Here is a 4,965-nt window from a genome sequence, read left to right as displayed (position 1 = left end):
TGATCGCAGCGCATACACGCATATTTTCTGCAATCTTGAGATTTTGGGATTGTAGTCTATTAATTGTTTTATTATAAAATACATTTAAGGGTTTGAGTAAATGAAAAATGGGTGTTTTGGTTGTTTTAAAAATGAATTTTTTACCTTTGTATTTTGGAATATTACAATTTACCCTTCACCCAACCATACATTGCCTTTGTGGTTCAGAATATATGCCTCTACATACATGAAGCCTAAGAGCCTCACCTCCATGCTCTCAAACAGATCCTTAGATACATTTGCGGTACTCTGGGGTATGGCCTTTAGCTTCACCCATCGACTACCTATTGCTTTAGAATCATTTACATGAGCTTCATTTCCCTCTCTCAAAAGCAACCATTGTTTATTGTAACAACGTCAATGCATTGTATCTACAAAATAGAGCATATCGAGATTGATATTCATTTTGTTCGGGTCAAAGTTGTCATTGGTCAGGTTACAGTTGTACACGTCCCTTCGACTCTTCAGTACGTTGGAATTTTCACGAAACGGATTCCGTCTGCACTTTTCACAAACTTTTGTTCCAGTTTGAGTGTTCGTCTTCATACTCTCCCTCCAACTGCGGGGACGTATTAGACTATATTGTATATTTAGCCTATGTGACTACTAGAAAAACAACCTTTTACTACACGCAATGTGTATTGTAAAATGCTTAGACGACACGCAAATGCGCGTCAAGAAAGATCCTGTCATAACGAGAGACACCACGCTTTCGCGCGTGGTCTATAGACGATGGGCATTTACGACGTGCATTTACGACACGCAATGCGTATCATTAAAACCCCTGTCAAGAAAGGCCATGTCATAAATGAAGATGACACACATTTCTGCGTATCGTAAATTTAAATGTTTAAAAAAAATAAATTGATATATTTATTAATTGTTAAATTAAATTTGCATTTAATTTCTCATAATAGAAATAAAATACCATATACAAAAAATACAATCCATTGCATAGTATAAAATAAAATTTCATACTCAAAAAATAAAATAAATTGCACAAATTATAATGTCATACAAAGAACCATTCAAATCTTAAACAAAAATATTACATTGATAACATGGGTTATACATTCCTATAAAACTAAAAAATAATCATACAACTCTGTTTCTTACTGGAAACATTTCAACCCATTCTGCACCACTTTTAGGGATGTTGTCATTGTTAGCTGATTAGTTGTTCTCCAAAAAAGCAACACCTTCACTCTCAGTAAAAGAATCCATGGTTTTAATTTTTAATTAATAAATGAATCTTGTTTATTAAATATAACAAAAAATAAAGTTCATAACAATAAAGACACATAATTTCCAAAACTCTATTTATTTGGCAATGGAAATGAAAAGAATTACCTTTTTCAGTTGCTACATTTGATTGCACGGGTAAACGTGAGATCCCATCCACATATCCAAGACAGAGTTCATTGAGACTCTTGATGGCAGAATCTAAATCATTTCCACTCCTTTCTAGTGCTTTCTCCAATAGCTGAAAACACAGTTTGTTTCTTTTCAAATGATATTCATACACCATAACATAGAATAAAATTAATGTGATTTGAAGTTTGAACAACACTAGACATCAGACATCATAATTCACAGATATTATAAAATGTATTTAAGTGAATTCGATCTGATTCAGGCCAGACAACAAACACATACAAAGACATTATGCATCTCGAATGCCACCATGGGAAGGAACTTGAATATAAACCCTATGCTCTATATCTATCAGTAATGTTATATATTTTGGACCCATATTGGAAGAGAACAACAACATATAATGCTCCTAAGAAATCTAGCAGTTCTTGTACTTTTTGTCTGTACACAAACTCATAGTTAAGTTCCTATTTAACGCCATATATTAGGTTAAAAGAAGAGAAAAGAAATGAATTAGTAATATTGTATTTTGTATTGGGATTAAAGTATACGGAAGCCAAAATTTTAAGATTAATAAGTAACTTGAGGACCAAAATACCATTGTGTACATGAAAAATGAGTGGTCTTAACGACTGTTATGGTAAAGGACCGACAGTGGTCTTAACGACTGTTATTCGTTCCTGACCTTCATCTGCATGTGTTGGATTCATGCCTTGAAAAGGGTATTTCAATATTCACCTTCTTAAAAGTTCAAGCATGCATGTGTTATGTGCAGTATAATTATTAGGAAACTAAATGGCAACAATTCTATAATTAAACATTGGCATCACATGAAGGAAGTAAGTTCAAGACTCATTATGTGCATGGTTGAGGTTTGGTATGCCCAATCCTGTGATTAGGATTTCTATTAGCGTCTTGATTACTGAATCACACGTCTTTAAGTATTCAAGAGCTTCATGCCTACATAAGTAACAAGATTAGTCTTAACGACATTTCAGAAAAGGGAAATAATGAGTTTCTTGTTTAATAAATTGAGTAAATTGTTAATACTTATGCATGTCTATGACTTACTTGCAAACAGATGGCCAGAGTTCCAAGGTTTCTTCATCAGAAACATAGATACAACTTAGGTGATCTTTCCACTCATAAGCTTTGTCAACTTCAGGACTGAAACTTGTAACATATCTAACATTTTTTGAAGGAGTATTCTGGGACAAGTATTTCTTTTTCTCTTTGCTTGACAACCCGAAAAACTTATATGTTGCGTCTTTAACACCCTCAATTATGCTAAGTGGTACACCATGTTTAACTATTTGAAAAAGTCCCAATTTATCGGTTGCATCACATACTGACTTTATTACCTCAAGGTCTTCAGAATCGGATATGTCAATGACTGGGATCAACTCATCTGGCAGAACCTTGCTCATATTGAGCCGTTTTTCAATTGGTTGAGTGAACAACTCGGGTAATATTTTGAGGAACTGTACATAATGGAATATCCTTTACAAGATCCAGGTCTTTTGATGTCACAGAAAATCGTCCTTTTATTTGTACTAAATTTGCTTTTGACTTATCATCCAAAGAATCCCTATATCATGTGCAAGTTATATATATATATATATATATATATATATATATATATATATATATATATATATATATATATATATATATAAAAGAAAAAGAAAAGAAAACAAAGAGGGCTTTCATTTATGTTGAAATGAATTAAAAAAATACCTCCAGATGGTTTAATTAGAGCTGACAAACTGTTTCCTGAAGCTCGGTTTAGAAGGTTTAAAGGACCACTAAAACTGGGAGCTCTTCTTACTTGATGATGGACTTTATCAACAGCTTGTGAGCTTTTAGTTTCAGACCTGTAAACAACAATGAAATCAGAAAAATATAAATATAATATAATATTTACGAGTATAATCAATAATGAAAGAAAAGATAATAAACCTTTCTAAAGTATGAGTTATGATACATGAAGGAAGAAGTTTGATGCCCTTACCCTATCTTGCATCTCCTTGCTTGCCATTTTGGCTCTGAACAAGACCAGTAATTCGTTTTCCATTCTGCTGAGATTAATCTGCTACACGGACATCACTATTTATATAATGTGCAACACTAAGATGCAGATTATCCCATAAACACCTGCAACAACATCATCAAAAGGAACATCTGGATAAATAGTCTACCTAATCTGCTTCAACACTTTACAACATGGAATCAATAGATAAATAAATACAAGAGAAAAGAGATTATTTAAGAGGGATAACAAGATCAAATAGAAATAGAAATAGAAAAACAAAACAATTCCAAGCTTTTGTTATGGACAGTTGCTCCTGATAAAGCCTCGTGAACAAATGAGTTGGTGAGTTGGACAACAGGTAAATACTCCACTACCCTGATTTTAAGCCTCCACACACTCCTATATGAGGCCATGGTATCATACAGAGCACAAAGCAATTGTAACAGAACCTTAAATCACATAGAAAGGACAATAAAAAAAAGAAAAAAAAATTATGTTTACTACAGCCCCTGTACGTGAAATCAAAAGAAAAGAAATAAAAGAAGGAAATAAATACAAATAAGTCTCTATGTGTGTGTAACAAATTGGAAAACTTCTAGCTTATCAAGATTACCAGCTTTCGTTTCATTTACAGGCCATGGTTCATTCGTTTGGGCATCCTTGTTCGTTGATGACTAAGGCAGTTAAACATATCTTTGAAAACTAGCAGTAATTGGGTGGATAATGGGGATAGATTCAAGAGTTCTAAATAAAATTAAGTAAAATTAAAAAGAAACGAAAAAAGAAGCAGAACAATGTTCATGTGTTTGTTATTGAGCAGTTGTGTCTCTAAGCTTACCATATATCAATAGCTGATTAGTGACGAAGAAGGAGCCAATACTTCTCTCAATGAAGAAGCCACGACGTACAACGATGAAGAAATCGGACCATATTTGAGCTGGTTGACCATATTTCTTGTGACATTTGTGTGCATAATACTTGAAATTCAGAAACCCTAGATGTATAAATCATGCTTCGTGAACCCCATAGGAACATATAAGGAACTCGTAGTCCAAGTCTATATGTGTTATGAAGGAAAAGGGGGGGGGGGGGGGGGGGAATGAACTAGGGTTAGAATCGAAGGAAAGAAATTTTATATGGAATGTAATAAACCGGGCCGACGCTGCTAACGATGGCGGAGCAAGATGCTAACCACAATGGGCCGTTTTTTCTCGGGCGATTTCTTGAATCTTTACATTATTATTCGGTGATATTTGATTCATTAGAAGCAAGAATGGGGAGAAACAGTATGGAGAGGATGAAGATTGAAAGGAATCACTTTGTGGAGGCTTTTCAGCCAAGAAATCACCCTTTCCTCCCGATTTATTACATTCCATATACAATATAGTGGTGATCTTTACCATGGAGGAGAGAGAGAGAGAGAGAGAGAGAGAGAGAGAGAGAGAGATGGTTGTGAGTCTGATCGAGGTGAGCATTCCCGTGGAAGGAGGAGACACAACAAGCGGGGTTTTTAATTTTTT

The 4,965-nt window shown here is 34.2% G+C and overlaps 1 long non-coding RNA gene across 2 annotated transcripts; it reads right to left on the bottom strand.

Annotated features, from left to right (window-relative positions):
• Positions 1–1,066: 1,066 nt before the first annotated feature.
• Positions 1,067–4,536, bottom strand: LOC145094322 (uncharacterized). Of its 2 annotated transcripts, XR_013703288.1 has the most exons (6): positions 4,284–4,536; positions 3,425–3,567; positions 3,151–3,287; positions 2,485–3,001; positions 1,390–2,373; positions 1,067–1,238 (listed from the first exon to the last, which is right to left on the bottom strand). It is a non-coding gene; the product is annotated as an uncharacterized LOC145094322 (long non-coding RNA). The 2 variants fall into 2 exon arrangements; XR_013703287.1 differs by having other exon boundaries at positions 1,067–2,373.
• Between the last annotated feature and the right edge of the window lie 429 nt (positions 4,537–4,965).

This window comes from Lactuca serriola, chromosome 3 (genome assembly GCF_051521515.1).
Source record: "Lactuca serriola cultivar US96UC23 chromosome 3, Lser_US96UC23_V15, whole genome shotgun sequence".
NCBI classification, from domain to species: Eukaryota; Viridiplantae; Streptophyta; class Magnoliopsida; order Asterales; family Asteraceae; genus Lactuca; species Lactuca serriola.
This window is presented reverse-complemented; position numbering and strand designations above follow the sequence as displayed.